Source organism: Podarcis gaigeae (assembly GCF_964106915.1).
Source record: "Podarcis gaigeae genome assembly, chromosome: 4".
Taxonomy (NCBI): Eukaryota; Metazoa; Chordata; class Lepidosauria; order Squamata; family Lacertidae; genus Podarcis; species Podarcis gaigeae.
In genome coordinates, this window is record NC_139677.1 from 94,596,314 (window position 1) to 94,615,889 (window position 19,576).

Below are 19,576 nucleotides of genomic sequence, written 5' to 3' on the forward strand. Positions count from 1 at the left end.
TGTTTGTGTGATTCTGGGTCTGTTCCCAGTCACTGATCAGTGCTTCCATAGACTTGGCAGAGTGCCTTTTCCTATCACCCTCTCCACTTCCTCCTTCCTCACGACATGTCTGTTGGCATCAGGGATGGAGAATGAGTAGGAAGTGGTGAAAGGCCCTTGGAGAAGGTCTGACAGAGGTGGACATAGTTCTTTTCGGATCCTCCTTGGAAGAATTCAAGCAGGTATCACCTTGCGGTTGAAATTCAGCTCTAGTCTTGGAGACAGAAGGTGACAGCCATCTCTCTTGTTTGTCGGTATGTGCAGGGCATAAATTTCCATGTCAATCAGTGCATGTTGTGTCCTTGAGGGAATGCTGCTAATATATTTCTCCCCAAAATGCTTGCTTTCAAAACTGCTACAATAGTGGTGTTGTTGTTTCCTGTGATTTCAGGTTTTTCTTGGGGTGGCTAAGATGTTTTCTAAGGGAGAAAAAGGAAAACTGCTTGAACCAAAGCTGTCCTTCCATTGTGCTGTTCATCACTCGTTGCGATAAACAGGAAAGAAGTTTCCCAGCCTGTTGATTTAATGTTTTTTTTTATATCTATAAAAAAAAACCACAAATGCATTTATTCTCTCCATCCACCCACTTGAGATGACCTTTCTTCACTCCCGTGGTGCTTTTAAAATTTTATTACGGAGATTTTGGAATGGCGAAACATGCATAATCTCTCATTACAAAATTGTTTTGCTCTTTGAATGCCTTGGATTGGCTGATACTCAATAAGCGACTGTGCAACCATATTCCAAGGTTGTAAGAGGATGCCGTTACATAATAAAACCTGATTATTATATAATCGTTACCTATAATAATCACACTTCTGACATCTGTTTGGGACCACGTTTGATAGGCTGCCTCGTAATGTGTTTCTGCATTAAAATTCACACTAATGTCATATGGTCCCTGTGCTTTGGTTTTCAGTCTTATTCCTTTTTTTTATCTGTTGTGCGTTCGTCGATTTTTGTTCTGAAAAGTTGCTTATAACTCTGAATATTCACAGTGCTTGTGGCAGGTTGCAAATGTTAAAATCTAACAAAACAGAACCAAAGAAGAAGCCAAAACCTCACCAGTAAAACACACACCACCACAGCAGCAACAACAGCAAACAAGATAACTCAAAGTTAAACTCGTAAAAGCCTCTCTACTCTCCAAAAGCTAATATTTTTAAAGGTAAGCTTTTCACTTAAGCAAAACCAAAGCAAATGTTAAGAGAGTTGGGAGTGAGGAAGATGCAGAATTGCCTTGAGGCGGCGGTTTGGAAGGTGATTAATAAATCCAAGTTAATAATAATGAATAATGCACCAACTAGGCCTGAAGGTTTTAACTGGGATGGGTGTGATCAGTGTTCCTGCTTACTCTGCATCCAAGTGCTACAGCTTCCAAGATCCTTCCTGCTTTCTCTTCTTCGGCTCTTTATCTTTAAATCAGACTCTGAAGAGCAGAGAGCCATTCAAATGAAGGAGCCTTCAAAGAGTGGGCTGAGGACAAATGGTCCCTTAATCCCTCTCCCATTGTGGCTTCCCAACAATTGATACAAAGAGGCAAACTGCCTCTGAACATATACGAAGAGCACTGCTGGTTGAGGCCAATGACCCACGTAGTCAAGAATTCTGTCATCTTAGTGTCCGACCAGATGTCTATGGGAAGCTCATAAACAGGACATGAGCGCAACAGTGCTCTCCTCACTTGCAATTCTCAAATATTGTTATAATAACAATAACAATAACAATAACAATCCTCCACTCATATGACTGGGCTTCCCCACTGGGCACACTACTTCTACTACCGTGGAGGTAGAACATAGCCATCGTGGTTGGTAGCGACTGGTAGCCTTATTCTCTCAATTTCTCATTTTACCCTTCTTAAATTCGGTTCTCCGCGTTTCTGCAGTGATTTGCAATTTCTTTAAAAATCCTCATGAAAATTTGCCATAACTTTAGTGCACTTTTCTCCTGATAGACACTTTTCATGCAAACCATGTTCCTCGAGATATTTTTTCATATGTTATTTACACGAATGTGTTCATTTCTAACGCACCGTTTCCCCCAATGCATGAATGACTGTGCGCATTGATGGAGATCTGCATCACAAAAAAATTGAGAAGTGCGAATTTTGTAGGGTGATTGGGTTTCAGTTCGCTTATTGGTTTGAGAAGTGCGAATTAAGGAGTTTCTCATTAAAATGAAATTGAATTTGTCTCCCATGCCTAATGTTGGGGCCGGCTGCAGTTCCAGAAAATGGTGACCCCAGAACTGTGACTAGGATTTTCGGAGGTGCAGCTTTTAATTATGGGGAGGGGAAACCCCACAAAAACTGGGGCCTGGATTTCCTTTCGCTTTGCATTCAGCCCCTGAACCTTAGTAGAGATGCTTCTAAGCAGCATAATCTTTTAAGACGTATCATGTTTCCCTAGCAGAGGAATCAGGGCTCATTACTAGGTTGCTGTAAGAGTAATAAATATGAATGAGGCCTTGATTATAGAAACAGATGAATAATTGAAATGGAGAACTGAGAGGCTGGCAGTGCCGTGGCTAGAGGGTAGTTTATCAGAGGATGCTCTATTATATATAATAAGTGCCATCTTGGCAATCTCAATCCACTCAGCCATGCTGCACCAAAACAGGCATCCTACAGTGGCTGGCTGTAGTCTTCATACCCATCGAAGAAATGAGGCATATATTCTAGTTTTTTAAAAAATATAATACCGAGCCCATCTGGCTGGGTTTCCGCAGCCACTCTGGGTGGCTCCCAACAGAATATTAAAAACACGATAAAATATCAAACATTAAAAACTTCCCTAAACAGGGTTGCCTTCAGATGTCTTATAAAAGTCAGATAGTTGTTTATTTCCTTGACATCTGATGGGAGAGCATTCCACAGGGTGGGTGCTGCTACCGAGAAGGCCCTCTGCCTGGTTCTCTGTAACCTCACTTCTCGCAGGGAGGGAACTGCCAGGAGACCCTTGGCGCTGGACCTCAGTGTCCAGGCTGAACGATGAGGGTGGAGACGCTCCTTCAGGTATAGTAGGCCGAGGCTGTTTAGGGCTTTCAAGGTCAGCACCAGCACTTTGAATTCTGCTCGGAAACGTACTGGGAGCCAATGTAGGTCTTTCAGGACCAGTGCTATATTGTCTCGGCGGCCACTCTGAGGCAAAAGTAGGCAGGGCAACAGCTGTGTGCCTTAGCTCAGTACTGAAGACCCATGCAAAAGTCACAAGTTTCTGACAACAGCACACATTTCTTCCCCTGCCACAGTTCAAGGACGCATTCCAGTCAGGCAAAAAGGTACGGCCAATGGGGCAAGGGCACTTCCCAGCCAAATAAATCCACATGGTAGAAAGCAACCTTTTCATTGTCAAAGATAACATCCATGGTCGCTTCTGTAGAGCTCTGGATATCTTCGCACACCAATCTAGTGTCTAGGCAGTGTCAGGGACTGGCTGGATGGCAAAGTGTGGTGGGAGACGACAAGTCAAGATCCCCACCCCCCAGGGAGGACACAGAGGGGGAAGCAGGAGGTTTGAGTGAACACGGGGGCTCAGAATAAGAAAGCCGTTCAAGGGACAGGGCTGGGCATCGAGGGACTCAATACGAGTGCAGACTCTGGCAGAGAGGAGCCAGATGCTGTTTTGGTTGCTCAGCGGCTGGGCAATCCCTCTGCAACTACTTCTCCACTGACACCCATGTCACAAAGAGCCTTGTACATTGCTGAGCCATGGCATGGGCCAGACTGGTCCAGAGGGGGGTCCCTCCCCCTCGCAGCAGTTTACGACAGCTTGGGACGAGTCTAGAAGGAGAGGGCTAAAGAGGGACCAGATTAGCCTAGAATGAACTCAGTTGTGTTTTTACTTTTGTGAATAACAGGTGATTGCATGTCACGTCTCAAGTCCCCTTTCCTGACCTGTGGATGAACCTAACAGCCCCTTGATAGGCAGCTATTCCCAGGTCCGCGCTCTACAGAGCAGTTGCCACAACAGGGGACCACTTTAAGTACCTTCCACCAGTTTATGCACCTTCCCCTGACTGGCTGCCTACACGCAGCCAGAGGCTATGCCTGCATGGAAGCCTCCTCTGCTCATCCCTTTTCACCCCCTTCCTGGTTCTGGGAGAAAGTGGTGCAGAAGAGGGCGGGGAAGCCCTTCCAACCCACCCTCTGCTCCACCCTCCAGCTCTGAAGCTTCCCCTGCCTCAGACTCTTGCCTTATGGCTGATACAGGTCCCCCCAAATCACTGACCTGTCTGCTGAGTCAGACTCCAGCCCCTCTTCCCCTGCTGCACACTCATCAGTGTCTTGCCCATCCCTGACATTGGCATGGCTTGGAGAGGGTCCCAGGGTCCCGATAGAGTTCCCTGTGCCTTGGCTTCCTGTCCCTGCCTTAAAAGGGCAATGGTGGAAGGTATGGGTGGGGAATCCGAATGGGGAGAAAAAAATGATGCAGGTAGCGTGCCAAGAATTGCGTGTCTGCTTTTCCCCACTGTTGGGGAAAAAACAACAACATTGCATGCAGAAAGCTAGTGTATCAGGGAGAAGAATTCAGTCGAACCTCCCCGGCGTTCTGTTTCTCTGCAGCCACATCTCTCCGTCTCTGATACACCACATAACATTTCTATCACCCGCAGGAAGGTGGACTCTCCTTCCTTGGAGGTTTTTAAGCAGAGGTTGGATCGTCATCTCTCAGGGATGCTTTGGTTGAGATTTCAGGGCATTGGACTAGGTGACCCGCAGGATCCCTTCCAATTCTATAATTCTATGATTCTGTTATATTTCCCCACCTTCTCTCGGCCCAACTGCACTTCTCCCTCTCTCTCGCAGGCCACACATACAGGCCACAAACATGCAATACCTCCCCCTTCTCTCCCTCCCTGCCTCTCTTTTTAAAATTATTTTATTTATGATTTTCAATTTTATACATTTCAATAATTTTACAATCATCTTAACATTTCAAAACTTGACTTCCTCCCCCCTCTTTCTGTGGTTCCTTGAATTTATCTTTTAATATTTCCCGCATATCCAAATTATCTTAATTTGCTCATTTATTCATCTAGTTTAAATATATACTATTATAAAACTGCAGGTTATTACAATAATCCTGCCAATGTTCTTAACTGTTTACAGTTTATTTGTAAATATTCAATAAACCATTTCCATTCTTTTGTAAAAAGTTTGTTATCTTGATTTCCTATTTTTCTGGTAAGTTTCAACATTTCTGCATATTCCAAATGTTTTTGTATCCATTCTTCCTTTGCTGGGACTTCTTCCTCTTTCCATTTTTGGGCAGGTAACATACTTGCTGCTGTAGTCTCGTACATGAGTAGGTTTCTATACAATTTAGGTAGTTCTGTCTCTATATTTCCCCAAAGAAAAGCTTCTGCTTGTTGTTGTTGTTGTTTTACAAAAGTTACTTTAAACATCTTTTTCAATTCATTATATATCATTTCCCAGTAAGCTTTAACCTTACTACAAGACCACCACATATGATAAAAGAACCTTCTTTCTCTTTACATTTCCAACACTTACAGTGGTACCGCGGGTTAAGAACTTAATTCATTCTGGAGGTCTGTTCTTAACCTGAAACTGTTCTTAACCTGAGGTACCACTTTAGCTAATGGGGCCTCCCTCTGCCGCCACACGATTTCTGTTCTAATCCTGAAGCAAAGTTCTTAATCCGAGGTACTATTTCTGGGTTAGCGGAGTCTGTAACCTGAAGCGTCTGTAACCTGAGGTACCACTGTATTTGATTTGGATTTATACATTTATACATTTTTGCCAATACAGTGGTGCCTCGCAAGACGAAATTAATTCGTTCCGCGAGTCTTTTCGTCTTGCGATGTTTCTCGTCTTGCGAAGCACGGTCCGTCGCAACTGTGCCTCTTCAAGCGGCTTTAGGAAAAAAGCGAACAAACTCGCAAGACGTTTTCGTCTTGCGAAGCAAGCCCATAGGGAAATTCGACTTGCAAAGCGACGCGAAAACCGAAAAACCCTTTCATCTTGCGCGTTTTTCGTTTTGCGAGGCATTTGTCTTGCGGGGCACCACTGTACCCTCCCGGCCTCTCTTACCAAGGGCATCCCTCTTGGTCACAACAAACATACATCAAGCGTACTTGAGGAAGTGCCACATGCATTCAGAAAACCCCCTCCATGGGCAAAGGAAGTGAGCAAATGGGGTGATTTCTGACACCCCTTCCTCCCTGCAACCAGACATTGCAAAAAAGAGCCCCGTCATGGGTTAGTGAAGACAATCCTGAGCAAGACGGACCAATGGTCTGAGTGGGTATAAGGCAACTTCCTGTGTTCCTATTATTATATTGCAAGTGGGGTGGGGGAACCCGAGGCTGAGACAGTGACTTCCCAAGTGAGTTTCTGACTGAGCTTAGATTCAGAGGGCGGACTTCCTGTTTCGTAGCTCAGCCCCTACTAAGCCACCATGCAACACCATCCTCCTCCTCCTCCTCTTCTTCCTCCTCCTCCTTCTCCTCTCAGCCACCTTTTTGCTGTGTACATTTATCATTAAGAAAAGTGCATGGTTTTCCAGCTTAGGGAGCTCTGCTGGGGAACGAGGAGATTTATATGTGTATATGTGTGTGAGCGCACAGGGTGCATTTGTGTGGAATCATCTCTATAAAACATCATTTTGTTTTGAGCGGGAATTAATGCTCCGCAAATAGCTGTAATCATCTTACGCAGCATTAGGTAAAATCTAATCTCTATAGGGTTTTTTCTAAAACGCAGATAAACCCTGCCTCTAAAGGACGGCGCATTTCCCGGATCCTTTCAAAACACACACACGCCAGCTTCATTCTTGAGCTTGTGTAACCTCCCCTCTGCGTTTTTCAAAACTGGGGCATTTGCAGCGTTGCCGTGAACTGAAAATTTACCCTTTCAGCTTTTCTTGGCATATGATATTCCGAGCAGCGGCAAGAACGAGAGGAAAGCCACCATATCTGGTTTGCGTGCGTGCTTTTGGAACAGAAGACTGACGCAAAGAGGCACTGTGGCACTTTTTGTGGCTGGCAATGTAGCTTACGTACATCAAGTTTATGTGTGCACATTTCATTTTATTCATTTGAAGTGCGCCGGGGGCACAAGAGATGCTGCTGCACTCCAGTTCCCATAAACTCCAGCCAGCATGGTCAGTGACCAGGGATGATGGGAGTTTGGCGCCTTGTACACCTTCTTCTAGCAATTCCTGCAGGCAAGCTGATGCCAAACTGCTATCCTTTGGACCACATCAGCAAGGCTGAGAGGGGGGCCTTGTTGTCTGGGCAGCCCAGGACCTCCATACACACTGCCCAGGCTTGCGCCCCAAGGAGATCACTTCGGTGCTGCTATTGCAGCGATTTGACTTCACCCCCGGAAGTGCACTCCATTGTCTCTCGAGACAAAGGGATGCCAATGATGACAACAACAACAACCACCACCCCTTCAGTTGTGTGTGTGGTTTTCAACGACTCTTTGTTTATTGGCACTGGCTATCACCAGGGAAATTGATCAAGGACCTTTTTAAAGGCAATTTTCTTTGAAAAATAAAAAAAGGACACCTCCCTACCTCTAAACAGGATTGCATGGCTATCCTACAAATAATAATAATAATAATAATAATAATAATAATAATAATAATAATAATAATAATAATAATAATAATTTATTATTTATACCCCGTCCATCTGGCTGGGTTTCCCCAGCCACTCTGGGTGGCTTCCAACCAAATATTAAAAACAATACAGTGTCAGACATTAAAAACTTCCCTAAACAGGGCTACCTTCAGTTGTCTTTTAAAAGTAAAATAGTTGTTTATTGCTTTGACATCATCTGGGAGGACGTTCCACAGGGCAGGCGCCACTACCGAGAAGGCCCTCTGCCTGGTTCCCTGTAACCTCACTTCTCGTAGCGAGGGAACCTTGGTGCTGGACCTCAGTGTCCGGGTTGAACAATGGGGGTGGAGATCCTCCTTCAGGTATACCGGACTGAGGCCATTTAGGGCTTTAAAGGTCAGCACCAGCACTTTGAATTGTGCTTGTAAATGTACTGGGCTAAAATGGGATGGATGCACCCTTTGAACTGATGATCTGCATAAGCCTTTATAATCTCAAAGGAGCATCATTTATATTTTCCACTGAGCAGTCATTTAATAGCAGAACTTAACTTTCAAGGGCCGCTTTTATCTTGTGTGAAAAGTCCCAACCACCATCTTCATTTCATAAGCAAAACTGTCCTAAAAAACTTAAGCTTGAATTTTTGCATAGCCCCTCCCCTGAAGGCTCCTCTCTGGAGTAGGAAAACGACACTCCTGCAAATGATCTCAGGCAGCCAGATCTTTCTTCTTCTTCTTCTCCCCCCCCCCCCCCCTGTCAGGTATGCAGCCAAATTATAGCTTACTGAAATCTGTGTTCTTCTTGCTGGTTCCTGAATAGCACCTGAAAAAATGTCAAGGAAGATGTTGTAAAACACCCACTTGGATGTTCTTTGAGATTTTGCCAAAGGCTAGATTGTGATAGAGACGACTTGCAGTTGCTTGAAAAAGTATTTGGAAGGAACAGAGAATTCATCGTTTTTTCAAAGCATGCCCAGGCTGAATTCCCATATACCTTAATACTCAAAGACCCCAAAGAATCATAGAATTGTAGAGTTGGAAGGGACCCCAAGGGACATCTAGTCCAACCCCCTGCAATGCAGGAATCTCAGCTAAAGCATCCAGGACAGATGGCCATCCAACCTCTGCTTAAAAACCTCCACAGAAGGAGAGTCTATCACATCTCATGAGATACTGTTCAATAGTGTCACTACCTTGGCACAATGGTCTCGACACACCTCACCTCAGCACATCTCTGCCGCTGGACCAGCCTGACTTAATGCCCATTGGCTAAATTCATACATACTGCTCAGTCATAGGTTGTTTAATAAACCACAAATTGTCCCCCAGACGATCAAACAAACCCTGAATTGTTTCTCCAAAGTTAGGTTTGTTTCCTAGGAGCCTTTGTTGGTGACTGTCTTGTCCTGGAGGCATCAAACCACGAGTTAAGGAAAGTGCTGGGTTCACACATAATGCCAGACCATAGTTAAGGCAAAGCATGATTTGTAAGCCAGCAACAAACCATGGCTTCAGATTGTGGTTTGTTGGCAGTAAACAAAACACAGTAAAGTCGCTGGGCAAGATTCATTCGTAATGCTAAGCCATGGTTTAGGAGACTGAAGTCAGGTGATTGATTGGGGGTGGGTGGGTCCTGCCCCCCTGTCAAAGTTTGCTTCTAGGTTGAGGGGACCAAAAAGGCTTCCCCACCCGTGACTTATTCTTTCAGCTTCAGCCTTACTACATACCACAACCCAACATTACAGGGTTGTTGTAAAATTAGAGACAATGGATGTGAACTATTCTGGAATCTCGGAAAAGCTCCTGTGCAAAAGTTAAATATTTAATGTTAGTGTCATTATTTGGTTAGTTGTGTTTGTAGCCCAACTTAATTGTAGGCACAAGAGAAGTTTTTATAGAGGCCTACGCGTTCACGTGATTTAGGAAAGGGAAAAGGTCATGTTAACAGTGCGAGCCCATTTGTGTCTACTCAGAAGTAAGCCCCACTGAGTTCAACAGGATAAGTGTGTATAGGATTGCAGCCCAAAGCACCACAGATTTCAGCTCACTGAAATCAATTGCCGTGCCTATAAAAATTTCTCGATAGGGAATGACGTCTCTAATTAATCTCATGTGATAGTGGGAAGTGTGGATTTATGGCCTTGATCACAGCACAAAACTCGGATCAGCCTTTATTTGCTGCTTTTAGCCAAATACAGCCCTTTCTGGCTAGTCATGTGAGAGCGGAAAAGAGAAATCATCAAGTAATATTTTTAGATAATCCTGCCTTAACTTGAAATGTTGCTGATAGCACAATTCAAACCAAGATAATGAAGAAAACCAGAAGGAACGAGGAGGCAGATAATATGTAAGCCTTGGGACACAAGGCTGCTGAGCTATTTATTAGAGTGTGGCAGGGGCACACACACATACACACACAACGCTACACAAGTTGTGTTTAGGAGTCCTGATACCCAGCTTCAAACTGGCAGTGTCTGGATTCCAAGGGAGACCCAGCCATGCTTTACACTTAATACAGTTTTTTATCTGGATGTTATGGCTTTAGTGCAGGGGTTATCAACCTTTCTGAGCCAGTGGGAGTGTCTTGACATTTTGAACAAGTGTCGTTGTGGGCCCCAGTCACAAAATGGCTGCCATGGGGTGTGTGTGGTATGTGGCGTAAAACAAAATGGCAGCTTTGAGGGGAGGGATGCCATGAAACAAAATGGTTGCACAGTCTAGGAGAAGAGACAGGAGGACAAAACGATGTGGGCATGTCTACATCAGCCACCGTTGCGATTCCTGTTCAGAACATAATGTCCATCCATTCCTGGCATTCAGTGAAAAATGGGTATTTTAAGGGTGAGTTTTCCATGTAGGAAAGGCTGGGACACTGCAAACAGGAACTGAGCAGGAAGAGCAAACTGTCATGCACTGTGGATTTTTGAGGGAGTATTCACAGAGATGCTTTACGGGTGCCATAGAAGTATTTGAAGGCACACTGGCACCTCTGCATGCAAAGTTGGCAACCCTTGCTTTTGTAGCTATTAAGCAACATACCCTCCATCATTCAGCTTTGGTCAAACCTCACCTGGTATAGGGTGAGGTTCTGTTGCATAAGATGAAGTCTATAATGCAACAGTAGTTTTGGATACAACCCTGCATTTCCCCCCTTTCATGAATAAAGATAATCATCTTAAAATAGGTGCTGAATGATAGTGAACAAAGAGAATTTGCTGACCACTCAAGGAGAGTCAAGTCTGGCAAAGCAGCTTACTCTATGGTCTTAACCACTTCATGCATTAACTAGAGCTAAGCATACACGAAGCTGAATTTCCCACGACTTGTGTCAGACATTTTTCTGCTCATATTTGAAAATTTCCCGATGCCCTGGAAAGTGATTTGATTTAGTACATTTAGGATGCAATTTCCTAAATCTTGCAAGAAATGAGCAGCTTAGGGTACAGCGGATCTCTGACTCAGCCAGCTGATTCCTGGCTCAGCCTGTGTGCTAAGTCCCCAACCCCAGCTCAGTTGAACATATGATAGACTTGGTCATTCTGGTTGGGGCTCAGCCAGTGTAAGTCTCCCCAAAGAAGCATGTTGGGGGTGGGCCTACAGAGCGGGGACTTAGGCTGGATCCTAAGCTTGTTCAGCTTGGTAATGTGACCTGGCAACCCAGCAAATCACACTATATTACAAGCTTGTTTTCCCTCTACTGTGTGTCAGCTGAGCAGTAGCAGCAGCCCCAATGCTGACTGGGGATTAGATCTGGTGTAACTTTATGCCGACTTAATTTACAGCCACGTTCTTTATGCCAGCTTCTTGTGCATAGACTTGCTCCCTAATTTACTTGCATTACTTGCTCACGTTCCTCTGTCCCAACTTCTGCCAACCTAGCCGTTCGAAAGCATACCAGTGGAAGTATAATAGGTACCACTGCAGAGAGAAGGTAAACAGCGTTTCCACGCGCTCTGGCTTCTGTCAGTGTCCCATTGTGCCAGAAGCGGTTTAGTCCTGCTGGCCACATGACCCAGAAAGCTGTCTGCGAACAAACGCCGGCTCCCTTGGCCTGAAAGCGAGATGAGCACCGCAACCCCATAGTCACCTTTGACTGGACTTAACCATCCAGGGGTCCTTTACCTTTTACCTTACCTGCATTTAGTAAACAAATCTAGAAACTCTGAAACTGCCAAGCTCGCCTAATATCTTGATGGCATTTGGCAACTATTTCTTGCTACAAATGAACTTATGAAACGGGAAATTTCCTGTGTAAAATAAAGCGTGGGGGAGAAATACATTCCCATTCAGTGCTAGATATCCAGCCAGCCATCAATGCACTATGTACATAGCAGACAGAAAAGGCCATGGCAAATTCATGGAAAATAAGTCTATTAATTAGTTATTAGCCCTCATAATTAAGTGTTCCAAGGAGCAGAGGCTGAAAGATAGTTGTTCGCTAAAGCCCCCAGTGAGTTCACAGCTGAGATTTGAAGTACTATGCTGCGCCAGTGGTGTTTGATGAACTCCCTGCAGGGGTGTGGTTGAAACAGGGATAATTTTATCAGCACAGCTGATGCATTTTCTCAACACAGTGGCTGATTGCTGAATGATGCCCTTGCAGCCACATATTTGATCTGGGCGATTCCTTAGCGGATATTGATGGTTTACAGTGACATCTTGTGGCAAAATTGACTGGGAAATATTGTTGAGTATATGCATTGTTTTGTGTTTGTCTGCGGTTTGCAAGGCATGGTCCAGGCGCTTGTGGCAAGCATTGCAGATGGGAAGAGATCGCTGGTACGTTGCCACATTTGGAAGCTGTCTTACCCTGCATCCCATCAGCCCATCTGCCGCAGGATTCTCCATACTGCCTGACAGTGATTCTCTAGCAGTGAACATGAGACCTTCCAGAGCCCTTTCACAGGGACATGCGAACGCATGTACACACACGTATGTTAGATTACTAAAGAACCCAATCATTTAAAGAAGATCAGTTTTATATCTGATGAAATTGTTATGGTTTTACAGCTCATTGAACTGATTTTTTTATATAGAGTTGGTGTTTGTGTATTTCATTCCGTTTTTATTGTGCGCACAATTTAAGAGGGATATTGACAAGCTGGAAGGTGTGCAGAGGAGGGCGACCAAGAGGATCAAAGGGCCTGATGAGGCGTGGTTGAGGGAGATGGGTATGTTTAGCTTGGGAAAGAGGAGAGAGAGAGAGGAGATACGATAGCCACCTTCAAATATCTAAAGGGCTGTCATATGGAAGATGAAACAAGCCTGCTTTCTCCTGTCCCGGAGGATTTGACCTGATTTGACCTGAACTCATGGCTTCAAGCTATAAGAAAGGAGATTCCAACTCAACATCAGGAAGAACTTTCTGATGACAAGTTCTGTTTGACACTGGAATGGACTCCCTCAGGAGGTTGTGAACTCTCCTTCATTGGAGGTTTTTATGGAGAGGTTGGATGGCCAGCTGTCACGGATACTTCAGCTGAGAGGAATATGATTCTATAATAGCTTTATGCTGTGAAGTGGTCTATCCGTTTGTGTACTGCAACCACAGAGCCTAGGGCTTGCCGATCAGAAGGTCAGCGATTCGAATCCCTGCGACAGGGTGAGCTCCCATTGCTTGGTCCCTGCTCCTGCCAACCTAGCAGTTTGAAAGCATGTCAAAGTGCAAGTAGATAAATAGGTACCACTCTGGCAGGAAGATAAACAGTGTTTCCGTGCGCTGCTCTGGTTCACCAGAAGTGGCTTAGTCATGCTGGCCACGTGACCTGGAAGCTGTACGCCAGCTCCCTCGGCCAATAAAGTGAGATGAGCCCCGCAACCCCAGAGTTGGCCATGACTGGACCTGATGGTCAGGGGTCTCCTTACCTTTACCTTTAGCACTATATTGCTGGATTTCAAAGGGACTGCTCTGTTATTATCCTCTCTGGCCTAACGTAATATGACCGCTAACCTACCTACTACTTTCTTGCCGTATTAAGTGCAAACCTACAGCTAATGATAATAAATAACCTGGGAGGGAGTTGCATTGCTCATTAATAAGACTGCAATGTGTATGGATACAAGGTACCTCTGATTACCGTCAATGCTGGAGGCGAAAAGTGCCTTTTACCAACTCTGGCTGTTACACCAAGTATGGCAGTTCTCAGACAGGGGTGGCCTGGCTGTGGTGATTCATGCACTGGTTTAATTTTTCCTTCCCTCCTTCATTTAATCAATATAGATATATATAATTCATAGAATGTAGCGTTGTAGAGTTGGAAGGGAGCCAAAGGGCCATCTCTAGTAACCTGCTGCAATGCAGGAAGTCCACCGCCCTGCAATTCAATAACACGTGGGGAATAAAGTGAGAGAAAAGACAGATGGAGAGAAATTAAAATTAAGCGCGTGCCTTACACACACACACACACACACACACACACACACTGTTATTAATACACTGGTTAACCCCAGGACTTGATTCTTGCAATGCACACACTCAGCCTGGTCTAGATGCCCCAGCTGATGCAAAATGGTGCAGCTAGACTGGGGAGAGGCTGCAGCAGCTGTGAGTAATCTTTGGCCCTCTGGAAGTTGCGTGGCGAGTTCCCGCCTCCCCCCAGAAGAAATAAAGACACCAGACACCAAGAATTAAGTTAATGGGCGGAATAGGCCACAACTTTATTGATTACAGGAATGAGCGGTATTGGCTTAGGCATTGGTCCTATCAACTAGCCGGCTCCAGCCCGGTTGTGTGAAAACTGGCAAGGGTTAACCACCAGTAGGGGGAGTCCTGCTGAGGCATGTCAACTAGGAATTCCCCCGGGGTCACCGCTTGGGGGCGTGCCTTAGGCCCACACCTCCATAGGCTTCGGACAGGGCCACGCCCCCCGGAGTCCTTTATCGGACTACCGTTATGCTGTGGGGGAGGCGATGGCGCTTCCTCCCCCCTTCTCATCTACTTAACCCTCCCTTACCAATGCCTAACCGCCAATGCCGAGGAGTTGTGATGAGTTGCTACAAGGTAGGCAAAAAACCAAATGGCTGGAGGCAATTTGCCAGTTGGAAAAATTCCTACCAGGCCCCTTGACGGCGACCAACTGGAGTCCATAGCAATGTCAAAGGAGCCTGCCTAAAGGGATGGAGGGATGGGAAACCAAATCAGCTGGTGTGGCGAAAAGAGGGCGAGACTCGGCCGCGCCGGCCTAAATAGGGCGGGCCATGCCTCCTCAGCCAGCCGATTGGCTGGCTGGGTGGATGACGTAGCCGAGGATTCCCCTGATCTCGCGGGGGCTATTACCAGCCCCCGCACTGGTGGCGGGTGGGCGTGAAGCCCGCAACCCCACCTCCTCCCTATCTCAGAAGTGGCTCTGCTGAACTACAACTCCCATCAGCCCCCCTTGCTTGTGCTTGCTGATGGGAGCTGTCCTTCAGCACCATCTGAAAGGCCAAAAGTTCCCCAACCCCAGACTACAGCCTTCCAGTGCGAGTGCTTCTAAGCTTGCACTTAGCTGTCCATAAGTTTAGGGTTATTGTATTCATTTAGAAGGCCCTTAGTCAGGGAGATCTTAGGTACTGCCTGATTTATTATCTCTCTCCCCGTTCGCTAAGATTTTTCAGAAGGCATCTCTGCTAAGGGGTTCTCCCCTGGCTCCGATACATGGCTCCTATCCAGTAAGGGGAAATGCATTGTTGTGGGCCTGACTCTGTGGAAATTCCTTCCAGGGGAGATCAGACAGAATCCTTCACTGAATTTCAGGGGACTGACGAAGACAGCTTTATTTCGGTAGGCATTTTAAGCAAGTTTCCCACCTCCAACCCCAATCTTTTGATTACAGTAATTGCAATTGGTTTTTATCTATTGCTGTTTGCAATCTTATTGTACACTGCTTAGAAATCTCAGCAATTAGGTTGGTATGTAAATAACTGATGTAAATGATATATATATATATATATATATATATTTGCTTTCGTAGATTTTCACGGGTACAGGAATGCAGGTTTTGGTGTCCTCGGGTGTCTTCCCGTGTAAAAGTTGGGGTGTCTAGGCGACGTTTCGACGAGGTCTCACTCGTCATCTTCAGGCTGGTGCTTTCGGCTTCTTGTTACTGGAACAGAGCGGGATCTCAATGTTTGAGTTCCTATAAATACTGTAGAGGGGGTGTGGTGTCTAGCCTCCAATGTTCTGGGCAGAGAGGAAGTTCCCAGGCTAGTGTGCCTTTTCTTCTTTTGTTCCTTAATTACTTGAGAGATACCTTGAGTGATTTCTTGAGTGATATCCTGAGTACCACTTAGGTGGGTCATTAGGTGTGGATTAGTTGCTAAAGTCTTTGTGTCTTGACCTCTTGAACTTTGTGAAGAGTTTTCCTGAGAAGATGGCTGTATTGCACTTAGTTGTGCTTTGGCTTGGCTTCGTGTATAGGGGCGAGCTGTGGTTTTGTGGCTTGTGTCAGCCAGATCTGTGTAGGGATTGCAGGGGGGTGCAGCATCCGGAGGTGCCACCATGGATTGGCTACTGGATGGTGTCAGTAATTCATCTGTGGAGAGGGTCTGGGTTTGGGTCTGGTGTGGTTGATTGGTGTTGGCGTTCTGTGTGCCTCTGGATCTGGTGTCAGTTTTTGTGGAGAGGGCTAAGTTGCTCTCGCCAAGCAACTTCAGCCCTATGCAGAATCCATCTCTTCACACGTACCAAACTCCTTCCAGTTCATAGAAACAATAAAGAAGCAAAACCTACATCCTAATGACCTACTTGTGAGCTTCGATGTTGTATCTCTCTTCACACAAGTGCCCATTAATGAAGCCTTGACAGCTATTCAAAACAAATACAATCCCCCCGAATACATCTTGGACCTGACCAACCACTGCCTAACCAACACGTACTTCATCCACAATGGACAAAGATACAAACAGATAGAAGGAGCACCTATGGGATCACCCCTCTCACCGGTCATCGCAAACCTGTACATGGAACACTTTGAAACCAATGCTTTAGACAAGTCAGAACACAAACCCAAACTTTGGCTCAGATATGTTGACGACACCTTTGTAATTTGGCCACACGGGAAGGAAAAACTGGATAGCTTCCTCACACATCTCAACAACTTACACCCCAAAATACAATTCACTATGGAAATAGAAGCCAACAACCAACTTCCCTTCCTTGACGTCCTAATCTACAAAAAACCTGATGGCTCCCTAGGACACACTATCTACCAGAAAAAAACACACACCAACCGCTACTTACATGCACAATCACACCACCACCCTGCACAAATAAACTCCGTAGCCAAGACTCTCATCTCCAGAACCAAACGCCTGGCTGACAAAGACCACTTGACAACTGAGTTACAGAATCTCTCAAATGTGTTAATTGCCAATGGATACCAGCAAAACAGGATTACGAAGCTAATCCAAAAGGAAACACCCCCCAAAAACCAAGACACAGAAGAAAACAATGGCATGGCCCTCCTTCCTTATATCAAGGGCACTACAGATAAAATTAGCAAAATCCTCCATAAACACAATATCAAAACAGCCTTTTGCACCAACCAAAAAATAGCCAATATCCTCAGAAACCCCAAGGATAAAATCCAGTTGGAAAACCAAGGGATCTATGAAATACCCTGCAAAGTCTGCCCAGCCACGTACATTGGACAAACAAACAGACGAATAAATGCACGTATCGCAGAACACAAGAATGCCGTCAAAAAAGAAGAAAAAACTTCCTCTCTTTTCCAACACATGAAAGAAACAGGACACGAAATTAATTTTGCAGATTCCAAATTGCTCTTTAACACGGAACATCACCACAAGAGAATAATCATGGAAGCCATCGAGATAGAGAAACACCCTCACAACATGAACAAGCGTGACGACACATCCCGCTTGCCAGACATCTGGAAATTAGCCCTCTCCACAAAAACTGACACCAGATCCAGAGGCACACAGAACGCCAACACCAATCAACCACACCAGACCCAAACCCAGACCCTCTCCACAGATGAATTACTGACACCATCCAGTAGCCAATCCATGGTGGCACCTCCGGATGCTGCACCCCCCTGCAATCCCTACACAGATCTGGCTGACACAAGCCACAAAACCACAGCTCGCCCCTATACACGAAGCCAAGCCAAAGCACAACTAAGTGCAATACAGCCATCTTCTCAGGAAAACTCTTCACAAAGTTCAAGAGGTCAAGACACAAAGACTTTAGCAACTAATCCACACCTAATGACCCACCTAAGTGGTACTCAGGATATCACTCAAGAAATCACTCAAGGTATCTCTCAAGTAATTAAGGAACAAAAGAAGAAAAGGCACACTAGCCTGGGAACTTCCTCTCTGCCCAGAACATTGGAGGCTAGACACCACACCCCCTCTACAGTATTTATAGGAACTCAAACATTGAGATCCCGCTCTGTTCCAGTAACAAGAAGCCGAAAGCACCAGCCTGAAGATGACGAGTGAGACCTCGTCGAAACGTCGCCTAGACACCCCAACTTTTACACGGGAAGACACCCGAGGACACCAAAACCTGCATATATATATATATATATATATCCCTTCCTCTAAGAAGCTCATGCTGACATACATGGTTTCTCCCTGTCATCTCCATTTTATCCTCATAGCAACCCTGCCAGGTAGACCAGGCTGAGGCAGACTGGCCCAAAGTCACCACTTAGAGAATGGCTGGACTCATCAAGTGGGAATTCGAATCCAGGTCTTCCTGTCTGAGTTAGGCTGGCTGGGGCAAAACCCTCCAATTTGATCCAGCAGAGCAGTTTTTGTATCCTTTTACATCCTTTCATTCAGGGTGTAAAAAATAAACAAATCACAATAAATAAACAAATAAAACAAATAAATCCTGTGTTGTGGGGAGGGGGTTGGACTAGATTCTAACTCTATAATTCTATAATTATGTGATTCTATGAAATAATAAACAAACAAATAAGAGGCTGGCGGCCTTTGACAATTTTGCAATGGCCTTTTTGCGAATGCTTTTCCATTCTTGAGATGCCACATTCGTGGGTTTATTGAGATATTTTCAACGCACTGATTGAAATACAGAAAATGCCACACCATTGCGGTGAGAGCAGAGTCAAGGAAGTCTTGAGCAGCCACCGTTAATAGTTTAATATCCCTTATGGCTAGTAGAGATAATCCAAAGGGATGCGTCACTGCAGAAATGTAGGTGCCCTACTTAACATGAAAAAGCTTTTCCCATAATGAGCTGCATGCCTTTTAGTTTCCATGAGATACTAGCAACGAGTGCAGTCCCATTAGCACAGTGCAAAACCGATCGGACTCATTCTTTCTAGGCCTGGCACAGGTGGGAGTGTGGGCGAGCCCCCTATCTAGAGATGCTATTAGATTTGTACACACACACACACACACACACACACACACACACACCTGTATTTCAGATGCATGTTCTTTTCTTCATTCTAGGCAATTACAAGCGATATGTTGCTAATTGGAGCCCCTTTCATATTTTTAACATAAATTTTCACCAGCTTTGTAGCTGGAAGCTGGCCTCAAGATTCGGTCGTTACCTCTTTTAGTTTCCCAGAGTGAAATCTAACTTCAAAGATCTGTTTTGAAGTCTTTTTATTTTTTAAGACAAAAAAAATTCCTTCCAGTAGCACCTTGAAGACCAACTAAGTCAGTTCTTGGTATGAGCTTTCGTGTGCATGCACACTTCTTCAGATACACTTCTTTTGTGTATCTGAAGAAGTGTGCATGCACACGAAAGCTCATACCAAGAACTGACTTAGTTGGTCTTCAAGGTGCTACTGGAAGCATTTTTTTTTGTTTTGACTATGGCAGACCAACACGGCTACCTATCTGTAACTGGAACTATTTTTTAAGAAGCAGTGAGCCTTTGGAATAAGAGTTGCCAGCTGACTTCATCTATACAATAGATGAGCCTTCTTCTGTTTTGGCTCATTTTCCTCTTTTTTTTCTTTTTT

At 45.1% G+C, this 19,576-nt stretch overlaps 1 protein-coding gene and 1 long non-coding RNA gene across 14 annotated transcripts in view; one reads left to right on the forward strand and one right to left on the reverse strand.

Moving 5' to 3' along the window:
- LOC310843897 overlaps window positions 1–19,447 on the reverse strand; it is a 54,519-nt gene extending 35,072 nt beyond the window's left edge. The window contains exon 1 of the long non-coding RNA XR_014563756.1: window positions 19,320–19,447. This is a non-coding gene — a long non-coding RNA (uncharacterized lncRNA). The remainder of the gene's footprint in view (window positions 1–19,319) is intronic.
- Window positions 1–19,576, forward strand: part of DLG2 (discs large MAGUK scaffold protein 2) — a 902,142-nt gene that overhangs the window by 24,217 nt on the left and 858,349 nt on the right. The window lies entirely within an intron of this gene.